Source organism: Chrysemys picta, chromosome 20, assembly GCF_011386835.1.
Source record: "Chrysemys picta bellii isolate R12L10 chromosome 20, ASM1138683v2, whole genome shotgun sequence".
NCBI lineage: Eukaryota > Metazoa > Chordata > Testudines > Emydidae > Chrysemys > Chrysemys picta.
In genome coordinates this window covers 15,459,164-15,476,136 of record NC_088810.1, presented here as the reverse complement: position 1 = coordinate 15,476,136, position 16,973 = coordinate 15,459,164, and the positions used below count along the sequence as shown (strand labels likewise).

Here is a 16,973-nt window from a genome sequence, read left to right as displayed (position 1 = left end):
ACGGCAGTGCTGGAGGACCACTCCTGAGCACAGGTACCCATGGTGCAAGGTGCTACACACATCCACACCCAGCGACAGGCAGTCCCACAAGCGCTCCCAATAGACAAAGGGCAGGTGGGGAAACAACTCACCCAAGGCCAGGAATAGAAGCCAGCCCTGCCAGTTCCCAGCCCAGAGTCCACTGACTTCACCAGAGCTGTCTCTGTTCACCCCAGCTGAGGATCTGGCCTTTTGGCCTGTGTACCGAAAAACAAAGGGAATTAAATCAAGGGGAAGCCAGATTTCAAGAGCCAGGGTCGGTGTCTCCAAGGACCATGCCTTGGAGACGTGTTTAGGGAACAGGTCTCTTGTCGCAATGGGACTCATTTTGTCAAAAATGGACCCTAGTTATGGGCGCCTCCAGTTTGAGATACCCAGGGTCTGAATTCCAGTGATGCTGCTGACACCTGCTCCACTTGTTGTCTTGGCTGCCCAGCAGCACCCATGGAAACCAGAGCCACGGTGGGTACCGAAAAATGGATGCATCTCAAACCAGTGAGAAATCAACATCTTCCTGGTAAAATGGCCAGAGAAAAAAAGAGGCACTTCTCAGCTCCCTATTCTGCAAACCACTTAAACATAGAATATCATAGAATATCAGGGTTGGAAGGGACCTCAGGAGGTCATCTAGTCCAACCCCCAAACCCATGCTTAAATGTCTTACTGACTTGGGGCCTGCGTGGCTGAGGGCAGAGTTCCCAATAACACCACAGAGTGGAGCTTTTAAGCTGAGCAAGAGAGATACGTGGCACTGAACTGCAGTAGCATCTGCACTGTAGCTACAGGCACTTGGATGCTGAGAGTGCTTGAGAGCTAGAGGGGAGGCTGCATAGATCTCGCATCAGGCACTCCAGTCCTGAGTTCTGGGAACTTGGCTTTTAACACTCCACGCCTGGAAGAGCGATTAGAAAGGGGAAGAGACGGAGAGATGCCCTGGAAAAAGCTTCCAAATTCCACTTCCTCAGCATCCGGCAATGGAGTCATCGCTGGAACAGATCTGTTCTGTGTGTGCCAAGTGGGAAAAAAACATCCAAAAATGGGGACTCTCTGGGTCAGTCCGGGTGAAGGACAGTAATCGTTTTTCACAATGCCGTCCGTGTATTTAACCATCAGATCTGGGTTCCCCTGCATGTGTACTGGCTAGCCACTTTGTTCATGAATATCTATATGGTGGAGATAATGTTAGACCCAATATTACACCATGTAGGGTATAATTTGCCCTGTGAGGCATGCTAGGATAAAGTCCTGCTTCTGCTCAAAGCCAATAACATGCATGATCCAAAACTGTGATTTCTCCAGACACACCCTCCATTTCTGGAGCAGTCCAGCTTTTTTTAGAAAACACCATGTGATGCCAAGTGGCCAATCATAAATGTATTTGGAGACAATTAGAAATAATCCATACAGCCACCGAGTTTTAAGGCCAGAAGAGGCCATTAGACCATCTGGTCTGACCTTCTGTATATCACAGGCCATTATATTTCACCCAGATTCCCCTGATTAGAGCCCTATAAACTGTGTTTGGCTAAAGCGTCTCTTCCAGAAAGGCATCGGCATGACAACAAATCAAACAAAAACGGTTTGTGATGGAAACTAACAAAACAACAATTTTGGAGGAGGAAGTTTTCAGTGAAAAACTGTGAAAAAATGTCACAAATCTTAGGTTTTTTTTTTCACATGCAGAAAAAATGTGGCAGAAATGTGTCCAACTCCCCCCACGCCCCACAATATTTTACTAATGATCCCAGCTTTAGTTTCCATTGCGGAGGGCCAGTCTGTCATGTTTCGTCCCTCCTGCTGCCGTTCTGGCATCGCACCCGACCCCCACCCTTCGCCTCACAGATAGTGAGCCCCCAAGATGGGTCCCCATCTCCTTTTCAGGCTGGTCAAAGCCAGGTTACGTAGGTGGCCCGACTTGACTCCACCCACTTTTATCGGCAGATTGGTGTGGCGGTGATGCGGGCGCTGTACCAATCCGTGGTGGTGAAGCGGAAGCTGAGTTCTGGGACAAAGCTCTCAGTTTACAGGTCACTCTACGTCCCCATCCTCACCTATGGTCATGAACTTTGGGTAATGACCAAAAGGACAAGATTGTGGGTACAAGCAGCGGAAATGAGGTTTCTCTGCAAGGTGGCTCTGCTTACTCTGAGATACGGTGAGGAGATCGGCTCTGCGGGAGGGTCTCAGAATAGAACCGCTACACCTCCAGATCAAGAGGAACCAATTGAAGTGGTTTGGGCACCTGATAAGGATGCCCCCCCTAGGAGGCTTCCATTGGAACTCTACCGGGCACGTCCCACTGGGCGGAGGCCCCAAGGCCAACCCAAGACATGCTGGAGGGACGATATCTGCCGGCTGGCCTGGGAATGCTGGTGAATCCCCCAGAAGGAGCTGGAACATGTTGCGGAGGAAAAGGAGGTCTGGTCCTCCCAACTCTCCATGCTGCCGCTGTGACCCCCCACCAGGAAAAGTGACATAAAGGAAGAAGAAGAAGAAGAAGAAGAAGAAGAAAGAGAAGCAGATCCCAGCTTTAATTTTGATGATACGGCCACTGCACCATGACACATCCCGGGGCAGAGACTGTCTTTTGCTTCTGTGTGCGTACAGATCCTAGCACAGTGGTGGTCTGCTCTGGATTGAGGCTTCTATACAAATTATCAATATAAAAGGAAGGATTCTACTCCAGCAGCAGTTTGTCCACCAAAAGGATTATTAAAAGGCTGCTGACAAAGGCACAGGTATTTAGGTGCCTCCCCCCATTGAGACCAATGGGAGTCAGGCACCTAAATATCTGTGAGAATCTGGACGGGCATCCATCCCATTAGCTTGTCAGCGTTTTGGGCCCAGGGCGGGCTTTTTACACTGCCTAGCACCGTGGGGTCCTTAACTATAACAATACATAGGTAGAGCTGCTCAAAACAGCCCTAAAAGGTTGCAGACATTTCAAAAACCATTAATGCATTTTCCTCCTCTTGGTTTTGGAACTGCCCTGAACCAATTTGGCCTCTTTCAAATTTTCGACGGATTTTTAAAAATCAAATTCTTGGTGGTTGTTTTTGTTCCCCGAGCCGGTGCTTTTCACTCCAGGAACACTTCCTATTTTCAGAATCCAGTGTTGTTTGAGTGGAGCAGGGTGGAAACCTCCCCCCAAGTGATGAGACCAAATAGTGAAAACTGCTGATGAAAAAACAAACACAACTAAATCAGCCCAGAAACTGAAAGTGGAACAAAAAAATGAAGAATTGGGGGTGGGGCGGAGTGGAGGGGAATGTCTATTGCAAATGCTGTGTCTTTGCTCTGTACACGATAATAAGAATCCAGACGACATGAACACAGCTGGCTTCCGAATAACTGTGTTTACTAGCTGTATCTAAATCCACAAGGCCTAGCATATGGATACACTGCTACTCTGTTAGGTTGTAGTGGCTTCTGCAATAGCAAACAGGCAGGCTGCTCGCTAGAGAATTCCCAGCCTCGGTAAAGGGATGCTACCCAACTGCAGTAGGCCACGGAAAACTTTCAGAATATGGCTTTGTTCAGACCAAAAAAATAAAGTCAACCAGTTCCAGTTTTCACCCCAAATCCCTTCTTCCTCGAAGGTTAGCCACTGCCTGGCCCTGCCCCCAGATGTCACTGTACCAGAGGGAACGCTGGCACAATGGGCACAGCGTGGGATTTCATTCTGCCTTGCCAGCCCCGGACTCGCTAGCTGAGCTCTGCACAGCCACTTGGCTCAGGCTGCCCTCACTAAACGAGGGGCCGTGTTCTCTGCCTGCTCGCTCCATCCGGGCTCTTCTGCGGCTTCAGACAAGAGTCGGAGCCTGCAGGGCCAGCCCCATGAGAACCCCAGAATGCTGGGAACATGCTGCGCTGCTAGGGAAGATTGGCTCTTAGGAATCTCCCGTCAGGGATCAGTTGTGCCCTGTTTGGGCCAGGAGCTCACTGACTCTCCAAAGCAAAGCTGGGTCACAGCTGGCTAGGACCAGGCTGGGAGACCTGCATGGAAAACTCAGGTGTTGCAGGAAGCTTACGACTCCAGAGGTGAAGATCTCTTCTCCTCCATGATGACTGATGGCTCCAGTTTGCCAGCTGCAGGGTGTGATGAGCTGCATTTCAGGGAAAGGTGTGGGGGGCTCAGCTGGGGGTGTTTCACTGCAGGGAGGGGCGTGGGGGGCTCACTAGGTTGCACTGATGAGGTGCTCGCTGCCTCTCGAATAAAAGGGAAAGCACAGACTGGGCCCACTTGTCATTACTGATCCCATGGTATTTGTGGCTGGAGCACAGAGATTAACCCTGGTCAGACTAAACCCCTCCTTCCAGGTTCAGCTGCATGCAGGATTCTCCCTCAGGCCCTGCCCTGCTGCATGGGTGCCATGTGGCTGCTGAACTGCTGCCTTGCTCTGTCCCAGAGGTGGCTGCATTTCAGTGGTGGGTTCCGTTTGTATCTATAGCTAGGCTAGCCGGTGTTTTAGGAGAGACAGGGCACCGGCATTCCCACACACCCACTCAAGAGCAGGCAGAATACCCACCCAGCACCCCTGCTCAGTGCTAGGAGAGCCCCAGCTATCATGCCACACATCTCCAAAGGGGTGTGGCCTGCTGGCATGTGGGCGTGGCCAGACCGCGGACTCCTTGCTCATTGGGGCTGCTGGAGGCATGATTCGAGCCCCCGGCTATTTCTTGGTGGCAGCAGTAGCATGTCCTGCTGAGCCTGATACCACAGGGCACCCCCCCACCCCCAGGCCCAGGCTGCCCTGCATCCTTAGAGCATCCTCTGCCACTGCATCTCTCCTCTGCCTCCCAGCCCAGCGCTGCTAGTGGGGCCTGAGCAAGATCTGGGCCAGCAGAGGAACCTTTCAGGGCAGCTCTGGTCTCAGCGGCTGTTTTCCCATCAGTGGGGAAGTGCCGTGTACCAGTTAATTAATTAGCAAGCAAAATTACTCTCTACATCTGGCAGCAGGTAAAGTTCCTTTGCCCGGCTTTCCTTGTGCCCCCGAGCCGCCCCCTCCCCTCCCAAAGGAAGGGCTGTGGCTTTGTGTCACTTGCTGCTCTGGGCTGATGCTCCCACTGCAGGGAGTGGCTGGTTCCAGCACCTGGGTGGATACAGTCACCTGGGAGGTAAAGACGTTGGTTTCTAAAGGACGTAGGCACTGGGATGCTGGCAGTGGAACAACCGATGGGTTTGACTGGAACAGATTTTGGGCCGGCCTGAACACGACCCTGCTCCTTCAATCAGACCCACCAGCCTGGACCTCATGGGGATCAGTGTGCCCGGGGAGGAGAACACAGGTCCCTCTAATTTAACACACACACACACTCCTCCCTGTGATTCATAGATTTTAAGGCCAGAAAGGACCATTAGCAACCTCTAGTCTGACTTCCTGCATGGCCCAGGCCAAAGACCATTAGGGGCCCGATTTTCCCAAGCACTCACCCTGCTGGGTGCATGACTCTCCTGACAATCTAGCTCTGGATGCAGGTGCTGAGTCCTTGGGAATGTGGGCCGAGCTCACTGGAGCTGGCTATGGCGGTGCTCCCATCCCATCACTATTCCAGCAGTTTTTAAGCAACCATCCGAGAGCCAATTCTGAACTGTTCGCTGAGCAACAGCTGACCCCACTCCGCCTCGAGTCATCGCAGAGAAATGATCCCGTGGCCTTCATCACAAAGAGCGCCGGAGCCTCTAACTCTTGAGCGAATGGAGCAAGTCCATCAACTAGCACCAACGGTAGGCTGTTATCCTCTTCTGTGGCCCAGAAGATGGGGGTATACATGATGCACACTTAATTAGTGTCCCATAAAAGCGCTGGAAATTGGATATTGGAAATGATACCATGTGTCCAGTCAAAATAAAATGGGCACAGCTGGCACGTTGGAGATGGAATGGTTGTAACCTCTGTGCTGAAAGAACAATGAACCAAGCATTAGTGACGTGGGAGCCTTCAGGGAACAACCAATGAATTGTAGGAAATCAGGGACTGATCACAGACAATTTGCAAGTCAAGAAAGAGGAGAAATCTGCCGAATCAGTGATTCTCTCGGGATTATTCATAGAGTTCAGGCGGGAAGGGACCACTGAGATCTAGTCTGACTTCTTGCATAACCCCAGGCCAGAGAACCTCACCCAGTGATTCCTGCATCCAGCCCATATCTGGTGGGTTAGCTAGAGCGTATCTTTTTGAAAAGCACCAGTCTTGACACAAAGACTCCAAGTGATGGGGAATCCATGAGCCTGTGGTGAGCTGCTCTAGTGGTTAATTCCCCTCCTTGTTAAAAATGTGTCCCTCCTCTGCAGGCTAAATGTGTCTAGTCTGCAGTGGCCAGATCTAAAAATACACACAATAAATAGCAAGCCCCGTCGTTTCCATGCTGGATTCTTTCCCACCTCAGCCTGGGTCTGGATTTTGCTCTGCATGAACCAGATCTCCTGGGATGGCGAGGAACAGGGACCACATTCCTGAGCTCAGGCTGGTGGAAGCCGCTCCAAATAAAACCTCTGCACACAGAGTTGTCTCTGCTGTTTGAACGCAGGGAGGCCCGGCTCCAGAGAAGAGCCGGGATTTGAGCCTGGCATTCAGTCTGCAGCAGCAAACAAGGGCTCGTTGGGACTTAATTACAGCCCAGTCTGTGCAAGGCAGCAGCCTGCTGCTGTGAGAGAGCCCCACAAACTCCCTGGCCACAAGTCACCGTGTGGCTCTTACAGCAGGGCAAAGTGGATGTGAAATACGACAGTTTTGGTTTGTGCTGCTGTAAATAATGGTGCAAGGTGCCAGTCAAGCCAGGGAGGATCGAGCACAAGGATCAGGGCCATGGAAGATTGGGCACAAGGATCAGGGGAGCCGGGCAAAGGAGAATGAGGCCCACTGAAATCCTCCTCCACTTTCCTCCATTAAGTGACCCATGTGGGTTGGCCCCTTAACACAGATTTCCCTGCTGCCTAGGTCCTACTCACTGGGGATTCAGTTGTCTGTGGCGTGGGGCGCTCAGCCCGGCCATCCCCACAGCCGGCTGCTCCAGCACCGCTTTGGCTGTCTAGACCTCACTGCGCCACGCCCGCCCGCTATCCACTTCTAAGCACCTCCAAGCATGGGAGTGAACATCAAGAGAATGGGCCCTGGTGGGCAATTCCTGGCGCTTCCAGCCAGGCTGGAGGTGCCCTGGGAACAGTCGCTGATCCCAGCTGGGGCCCTGACAGATGATAGATGTCAGTTTGTAGCTGTGACATGAGACGGTGAGTCAGGACACCTGATCTGCTGAGTGACTTTGGGCAAGTTGAAGAACAGGAGGACTTGTGGCACCTTAGGGTGACTTTGGGCAAGTTGTGTCCCTTCTCTGTGCCTCAGTTTCCCCCCCTCCCCCCCCCCTCCCCACACACACTCTGGGGCTGGCTGGTTTATTTCGATGGTGAGCTCTCTGGGGCAGGGACCGTCTCTTCCTATATGCACAAACAGCACCTAGCGCAGTGGGGCCCCAGTCTCAGTCAGGGCCACCAGGTTCTACCCTAATGCTACTAATAAGAGCTCTGTCTGTTTTCAGCGATCATCACACAGGGCCCAAGTGCTGTCGTTAAAGGACCCTGGGAATAAACATAATCCCAAGCGAGACCCTTTATGTCCTCCCTTCCCCCACCATAATGCTTTGTCCCCCCCGATAGACAAACATTATCCCTGACCTATTTCCCATCCATTCCTTGCAGCAGGAGGCCAGCTGGGGCAGGGGCTGGGAAGCTATTATAATGGAATAAATAATTACAAAGCGCCAGGGATCACTGGCAAATTCCCATCTCCCTGCAGCACAGGGGAAAGGCAATGGAAGCGGGGGCAGAGGGGTACATTGAGGGAGGGGGTTATAGAGGTTTTGAGCTTTGGTGATAGGACATTTAGTTTTCATTAGGCACCAAATGCCGGGAGATTTGTCCAGGTCAGTGTTCGAGTCCCATTCACCCCAGCGACGGCTCTGCCAGCATTCGGCCCGCCCGTCCGGCAGAGCTTGGCCCAGGTGGCGTTTGGACTGCAAAGAAAAGCAAGGCAGGTTTCCCCTTTGGCTCACGGAGGTGCTGCTGAGCGGCAGGAGACCTGGGGTCTAGTCCCAGCTTCGCCCTTGAGTAAATCTTTATGCCTCGGTTTCTCCATCTGTAAAACGGGTGACTAGACTGACCAGCTTGGAGCTCAATGGATGAAAAGCTGCTGTAAAACGTGCACGGTGATGATCATCGTAACAGCAGCAAGGGATAGCGCCTGGCCGCCAGCAGAGACAGACTGGCCTCAAGACCTGTGTTTACCCGGGCCAGGCCTGTCCTGCTACCGTTAGCACAGCCCTGTGGGCCTGGGGACGATCTGCGACAGAAGCCATTATACTGGCACAGCCGAGCTTTTGCTGGCTCAACTGGTTTCACTCAGGGAGGCTGGTTTAGGGCAACTGCACCCGTCTTTCCCCTCAGTGGCCCAGCAAGGCCCCGCACTCTCTCAGGAGGCCAGCTCCCCAGGCATTGCTTTTCTGGGTGGAGCCCTTCTGGCTGGGGTACCTCCAGCAGGGTGACCAGACCGCAAGTGTGAAAAATCGGGACAGAGGGTGGGGGGTAATAGGAGCCTATATAAGAAAAAAACCCAAATATCAGGACTGCCCCTATAAAATCGGGACATCTGGTCACCCTAACCTCCAGGCTGCACTGTCCCCTGCCATGTGTTCAGGTTGCCCAAGACACCTGGTGGCTTTCTCTTCGGAGAAATTGCCTCTCTCCACCTGCCTGTTCAGTATTATTACCTGGTGTCATTGCTACGATTATAAGGTACCCTGCAGCACTTCCGAGACACGTCTGCTTTATTCTCAAGGTAAAAGCATTACAGACTAAACACATGCCAACAACTAGAGAACCTACGTACCTGCTAATCAGCTCACCAGCATTCCTCCCACGCTTCTCATGGATTCTGGCAGCAGGAGTCCTTCGGACACCCAGCCCTTGTTGGTACAAGTTCATTGCAGCTTCAGCTCTGAATAAGTGCTCCGTCTTATGGGGCCTCAGTGGGTCCCGTCCTTCCAACCCTTCCCAAAGGATTGGGACCGTCTGTGGCCCTGGGGTCCTGTCCATTTGCTGGATCAGGGAGAAGGCCCTGAGCCAGTTTAAAACCAGGCTCTTTATCCAAAAACCCTTTCTCTGGATGTTGGTCCCTGGAGAATCCAGTTTGAACCAGTATATGTGACCCGTCTCCAGGGGGGCGGCTTCTCTGGAGATGTTACAACCTGTGTGAATTCGCCTAATCGCCCCCTGCTGATCTCCTATTTACCCTTCCTATGGAAACAATATGTACAATTCCACAATAACACACACACACAATTGCATTTTAATACAATGGATCCCAACAGGGCCGGCTCTACCATTTTTGCTGCCCCAAGCAAAAAAAAAAAAAGCCACCAGGATGGAATCATAGAATATCAGGGTTGGAAGGGACCTCAGGAGGTCATCTAGTCCAGCCCCCTGCTCAAAGCAGGACCAATCCCCAGACAGATTCTTGCCCCAGATCCCTAAATGGCCCCCTCAAGGACTGAACTCACAAGCCTGGGTTTAGCAGGCCAATGCTCAAACCACTGAGCTATCCTGCCACCCCTTAGCATGTGATGCCCCAGGCATGTGCTTCCTCCGCTGGAGCCTGGAGCTGGCCCTGAATCCCAAAGATATTAACCAAATCCAATAAGACTGAACTTATGTTCATTCAGGAGATTGCAGGAAATTGTCAGTCTGCCACAGCCAGTGGAAGCAGTGAGCACTTTGCTGGTACAGTGTGAGCTCCTGGAGGCAGAGACTGACTATTTGGTATGGATGCATACAGCATCTAGTGCCATGGTGCCCTGATCCTGCCTGGGGCCTGCAGGCATTGCTGAAATACAGACAAGAAATACTAATAACCACGCTGAGCTGTGCATGGATACTCTTTTTACAAAGGGCTCAAACTAACCCTCAGATTCAAACAGTGCAGTACTTGGGGGTGTTCCGAGCCCATTTGCCAGCAGCAGTAGTAGGCTGTTATCCTCTTACGTGGACCAGGTCACTGGCGGGCTTGACACGCACTTTCCCAGCGTGTTCCATTTGCACGCCATCACAACTTGCAGATTCTGTGTCTTGAGCCTTTCCCCACAAAACCTGCCGTGGCGTCTTTCGGACGGAAGGACTCCAAAGCACCACAGGGATTGCTAGGTGGCTTCTGAGTGGAGAGTAAATCTGCAGTCACTTCCGTGGCGTCCATGGCCTGTGTCTGCATTGACACAGGGATCGTTGAGATTTGACACTGGCCCGTGTGCAGGGGTTGCACAATCATACTGGAAAAGGCAGGAAGGATTATACCCTTTGTTGTGTTCTACTGGGCCTTGTCCCACAACAGGGGGCTCCCACCCCTTCCCTGGGGGGGACAGTCAGTTTAAATTCTCTCCTCCTTCATTCCACCCCATCACTCCTAGATGTGCCCCTTCGTGCCAAACTGATTCTTCTCCTTCTCTGGTGTTTACCCACCTCAAATGGAGTCACCCCCCCCCCCCAGAAATGCAGCCACCTCTGGGGTGGAGGATGGCTGCTGATGAAGGAGGTAAAGCAAGGAGAAGCTATGCTCCTTTCCACAACAGGGATTGGGGCATTTACGTAACAAATTCAACAGGGTTTGAACTGCTGGAGCTTCAGCCGCACAGCCCGGCCACTTGAACTAAAGGTAGCAGTAGTAGGCTGTTATACTCTTCTATGGAGCAGTAAGTGGAGGGTGGGGGGGAGGGAGGCTCGACTCACATTTCCCAAGCGTGTTCCATTTACACACAATTTGCAGCTGGCTGGCTCTGGCTGGCACTGCGGCGCGCATGCGGTGCAGAAGGAGGAGAGGTCACAGAGGGACTGAATGTACCTTACAGCACACGCTTGGGAGCTGAAGCGCCAGGAGCTGGCCGAGAGCTGTGATGAAGCTGCAGTTTCACCGCCAAAAAAGAGGGGAAGTGAAAACATTTGCAATCAACCTAGTGGGGCGGCGGGGGGTGGGGAACGCAAACGGGGGGAACGAAGCAGAAGAGCTTTGGAGACATCGCCGCAGGGGTGGGCAGGAAAGCACATACCCACAATCCTTTGGCGTTTGAAGTCTGTGTCCCCTGGGGGTGGCTAGTCCAAATAAAGAGCTGTGCTCAGAGAGGCAGCAAAATGAATGAAGGAAATGCACAGGCGACCTGACAGCGGGGAGGTTGGGAACGGAGGGAGAGAGAGAGAGCGTAAGAAAGGTAAGTACAGGGCGGCCGGGGCCAGGATAGGGCCAGGCCCTGATCTGGAGCACCCCGGTGACCTGCTGTGGGACCTTGGCCAAGCTCCTGCCCATCTCTGTTCCTCCCACCTGTCTTATCTATTTAGATCATGAGCTCCTGGCTCTCGCTCTGTGTCCGTGCAGCGCCTGGCGCCACAGGGCCCTAACCTCGGTTAGAAACTCTAGCTGTGACAGGCGTAAGAAAATTAGCAGCATTACAGTGGCTCCCCTTCCACTGCACTTGAAACAAACATCTGTACAAGATTACTTCACGCTGCTTAGCGCTGTGGGGCTGCCCAGCCACGGATCTCAAAGCACAGCTTCATTTTAGAGACAGGAAAACTGCAGCACAGAGAGAAGGCTGACTTACCCAAGGGCCTACAGAAGGCCAGTGGTGGAGATGCGCAGAGAACCCCGGAGTCCTGAGAGGTGCGTTATCACCTGCCGCATTTGAGAATGTTTAACTCTTTCCTCTCTGTGGTGTTTACCGTAGCTTCCTGGGAGCCTCACCCTGAAATCTGTTTCCTTCACAGATATTTTTCCAATGCAAACAGTGGTTTGTTATTGTAGGGCTCTGTACACCGGGCACCATGCACTGTACTGTTAACAAAGGGTAACCCTGGAGAATTAGCTGTGTACACATTCTTTTGTCATTGTTGGGCTTAAGCACAAGTTATACACACTGGTTTGTTATTGTAGGGTCACCCACGGGAGTGGGGCAGCACTCTGCCATTTGATTGTCGGGCTGCTAGGGGGCAGTGGGCTGAAGACCCTGGGATATTTTAATACTTGCTTATAGAAATGAAAGATTCATTGGAACCCTGCAAGGAACAAGGGCCTGTGTGCGCTGGAGCTGTTACTTGCAGTGTTCCAAAAAATCCCTTGAGTTTCACAGGCAAGTATTGCAGTATTATTGTAGGGTCACTAGTGAGATGAAGACCCCGGGATATTAGTGTAGGATTAGTTATCTGAGCTGAGATGGACAGTTTGGCTCAGGAAAAAAAAAATGCTAAAGTGTTGGGTTGGTTTTTTTTAATGTAAAAAATTAGTTGGATGGTGCCATCGGGATGGGGACACATAGGTGACAAGTGAGGCTAATGCCAATTAGAATCTGAAATGTCCAGCAGCATCAGGCAGAAGCAGGCTGGTGAGAGGCGCTTTGTGTTATTATTTATTAGTAGCACCCAGGAGCCGCAGCCGAGGGCCAGGCCCCCGCTGTGCCTGGCGCTGTACACACAGAACAGAAAGGCAGGCCCTGCTCCTAAGAACTCACTGGCTCCTCTCTTTACGTTATAGTCGCCCCGCGATGCATGACTCACTCCCTGCAACAAAAGCTGCTAGTGCAATTTCATTCTCCGCGGCCCGGCTGCACCCCAGCTCTGGCTCTCGGAGGGGAATTGCCCTCTAGGGCCCATGTCCAGTCAGACAGAGAAAGCAGACGCAGCAAAGCCCACTCCACTCCTACAACTTCTGGCCATGAGTCCCGTCTATCCACCCCGTGATCCCAGTAGCCATGGTGCTCCGGCTCCAAAACCAATGCAATTGGGCCATGCTGCAGCTAACATCCCAGGGGCAGCAGAGGAATCCTGCACTTAGCAGCTCCTGGTACCTCCTTACATGCAGGGAGACTGGAACTGCCCCCTGGCACCGAGCTGAGGCAGGAGCACCGGCCACATCCCCTGCAGCAATAGGCTCCGGGGCAGAGCTTGCAATGGGTTAACCCTTTGGCTGCTGATCCTTACCCATCGCACCCACCAGCGCTAGGCCGTAGCAGCCCTATTGCGCCTGGGGCAAGTGAGTGGGACGGGAAGGCGAGTGTGACCACCGGCGCTCTGATCGCTGGGGCATTTGGAGACGCAGCCGGGCCCAGTGCTCCAGGCACCTCGTGCCATCACTTACGCCAGGGCATGTAGGAGGCGGAACTGGACCTAGGGAAAGAGGAGGGGCCCGGTTGGGTGGGAGCCCAGGGGCCCAGGCGTACAAGCTGGTGGCCAAGCTGCACTGCTGGCACGCTCCGTACAGCTCTCCTCCCTCCAGCGCTGCCTCCTTGGACAGTGCCACGCAGCAGGGCAGTGTTCGGCGTGCAGGTTGCACTGGTAAGTGGCTGCCTAAGGTGCAGAGGAGTCAGGCGCAGATTGCAGACGAGACAAGAAGCCCTCTACGCCCCGCGCCGCACTTGCGGCCACGCCTGGGGGGAACACAGCTCAGCAACGAGACAGCTGATGACAGAAAGCAGAAAACCACCCAGGGTCCAGCAGAATCAGCAGGGGGAATTCAAAGGAGGCAGGATGGAGTTGCCAATGGCGGGATAGGGCCAGGTCATGAGGCTCTTTGAAAAAAGTGTCCTGGGATCCTAGAGTGAATCAGGACCACGTCACAGCCCAAAGGCAGAACCGGGAGCAGCACGGCACCCGCCGGCAGCAGGGAGGGCATTGGAGCCATCCTTGAGTCCATGGGGAGAGGGCCCTGTCCTGCTCCCTGCAGTCTGGCACTCCCAAACACCACACTGGCCAGCACTAATGTCCGGGGAGAGCACCCCCTGCTGAGCCCCACTTCCTGCAGCACAGAGCCCCTGACCACCACACTGGGGCAGTGGGGTCAGCACCGACTGGGGGGGAATGCCCCTGTCCCTGCAGCACAGCGCCCCGTAGGAGCCAATGCCCCAGCCTGGTGCTAAGGGTTTTACTTGTAACAACAGCCAGGGCAACCTACCCACCCGGCAGGGTGAATATCACATTCCCTTTCATTTGCATCCCAGGGAGGCAGGCTGTGGAATTACTCATTGCTGCGATGCAAAGAAACACAAAGTAGACAACAAGCTCCGCTCCACCTCCAGGGGTTTCCGGCTCAGCCGGTGCTGCGGTTTGCATGGCGTGATCGCCCCTGGGGCAGCCGGAGTGGTTCAAAGGCAGTGAGGGATGCTGAAATCATCCATCTAGAGCAGTGGTTCTCAAACTTTTTTTTTCGCAGACCACTTGAAAATTGCTGAGGGTCTCGGCAGACCACTGAATGATCTTTCCAAATGTTTGTACTGTTAGCTAACTATTGTAAAGCGCTTTGGATAAAAGCATTATATTAAAAAACCACCTTAATAATTAATTTTTTTTGTTCTACAGATAAAAGCACACAATTCATATTTTAATATCAGTACTCTTACCTTTCTAATGCGATGGATGTGCCCTCTCTCCCCCGCCACAGCAGCCCCCGAGCTGGGGCTGGGAAGTAGAGGGGTCGTTTCCCCGCTGCGGCAGCCCCCGAGCTGGGGCTGGGAAGGAAGGGGGTTGCTCCCCCACCGCAGCACCCCTGAGCTGGGGCTGGGAAGTAGAGGGGTCGCTCCCCCGCTGCGGCAGCCCCCGAGCTGGGGCTGGGAAGTAGAGGGGTCACTTCCCCGCTGTGGCAGCCCCGGAGCTGGGGCTGGGAAGGAGGGCCATCTCTCCTCGGCAGCCACAGCCCTGGAGCTGGGTAAAGTCACCTCTTGCTCTGGCCGCCGCAGCCCTGCATGTCCCAAATTCCTCCCACCCCCTCTTCTCACCCCACTGCCCCCTCCCACCTATGCCCTATTCCCCCCAACACCACCACCTCACCTTACCTGTGTGCCATTTCCAGGGTCCAGGCACCTAATTAGTAGAGCCATGCCTATGAGGCTCCACTAATTAGGTGGGTGGCCCTTCATTCTTTTGTGTGCAGCCGCCCAGGCACGCACCTTAGAGGGAACTATCCATGGACCACCTGAATGGAGCTCACAGACCACTGTTGGCTTCGGAGCAGAGTTTGAGAACTTCTGATCTAGAGGCCTATATCACCACGCCAGCTGAGCGCCTCTGTCTCAGGCACCAATTCACCCTCCAGCCATGCCTCAGAGTTAGTTATTATTCCCATGTACAGATGGGGAAACTGAGGCAGGAATCACAGACGCTGCCTGAGGTTGCCCAGGAAGCCTCTGGCAGAGGTGGGAGCTGAAGCCCAGTCATACTGGCTCATAGTTCAGGGCACTGGTGGCCAGGCTAACCTTCCTCTAAGAGGGACCCCAGGCCCTGTGCTGTTGGCCTATAGGGACCACTCACTCCCCAAGGCTGGGAATTGCTGCAGCAGCCCTGCCCGCCTCACCAGCCCTGCTGCAGGGGCCATGGCAGGGCAGGATGGAAATAGGGGTGGGGCTGCAGCACTCTGTGCTAGGGCGATTCATGGCTGCACTGTCCATATCTGTGAGAGGAAGGGACGTACCCAGGGCCCTAGAGCAAGGCAGTGGTGGAGACAGGCCTAGATGCCCAGGGCATGGTGACTCCTAGCCCAGGGCGCTGGCCCACTGCCACCCCTCTCTCTGCTGCCTCTCCAGTGTGGACAGCAAAGCTGGGTGGGGCAGGGGATAACCAGGAGGAAACTGACCAATGATTAAAATGCACCAAGGCCCAAGCCTGAAAATCCAGCTTTAATGGGGCAGCACAAGGTGTGTCACTGCCGGCAGAAAAGCACACACAAAACAGCAGAGTCCAGGCTGCATCCCAACCTCCCCCCATCCCTGCCTGGAAAAATCAACCCCCTGCCCCCCCGGGATTCTCCCAAGCTGGCCTTGGGAGGCCTCAGCTGTGTGGGCACCAGTTCCCGTCCTCTCCTGCCTGCACAACCTTTCGCCCTGCATCCAAATCCATTCGTGCCCACGTAGGCATCCGGGTCTACGCCACCTGCCACTGCTGGGCCTGAGTCGCAGGGGTGTCCTCTCTGCATCCCCCACTGCTGCCCGACGCACAGAGCTGACACAGACCTACCCACCATATTCAGCTCCTCTTCCTCCTCTGGGGCAGGTTCAGCCCCCAGGGCGCATCCCACCGGCCCTGGGGAGACCCCCTCCACTTTATGGGGACACAGTTCCCCCTATCTTTGTCTTTCCCCATGCCCCTGCCCCACCCGGTGCACGCAGATCCTGCTGCCCCACCCCCCCCTCTTGACATTAGGCCTTTCAAGGGTGGGCAGGTTTGGCCCTTCCACCCCCCATCAATCCTCCAGCCCCCTGACCATCCCCATTGCTCTTTGCCGAGTGCCCTGCAGGGGGTGACTCCAGCTTCTCAGGGCCGGGGCAGCGCAAAGCTCAACAAGTTGAGCCGGGAGCAGAGAGCTTCCAGGGTCAGAAGTGGGGGCCTGGGGTGCTACTGGCAGCTCCAAAGATGCAATGGCCTCTTCCAGCAGACGGGGGGGCTAATGATCCCAGAGGGTGGCATGATCCCCAGGGCTAGCAGGGAAGGAATTACAGGGGACCCTCCCCAGTCAGACCCACCCCAGGCTGGGACAAGTCCCCACTGCAGTCACAGCCTGGGCAAGTTCCAACCCTCCCACTCCCCGCACAGAGAAACACATGAACTCCCTCCACAGCAGGCCTAGGTCAGAGGTGTAAGTAGGCCCAGCTGGGTAGCTCGGGCTCCATGCCCCTTTTGCGCTTTATCGCCCCCCCCCTGGAGCTGCCGGTTAGTGCCCTTGGAGTGAGCCCCCACCCGACACTCACTGGCTTCCAGGAGCGAGGGGGCAGACAGCTGTGACACGGGTTAGTGCGGTAATTAAGGGGAAACAACCCCACCCGCTCCAGGGAAAAGTATAAAATAAACTGAAATTCCCCCCAAATCCAAAGGGGAAATAAAAAGCCTAAAATGAACTGCCCCCACCCTGCCTGCTCAC

General features: G+C 54.1%; 1 protein-coding gene across 1 annotated transcript in view; it reads left to right on the top strand.

Moving 5' to 3' along the window:
* LOC101948039 (junctional adhesion molecule A-like) overlaps nt 1–16,973 on the top strand; it is a 333,339-nt gene that overhangs the window by 269,955 nt on the left and 46,411 nt on the right. The gene's annotated exons all lie outside the window — the stretch shown is intronic.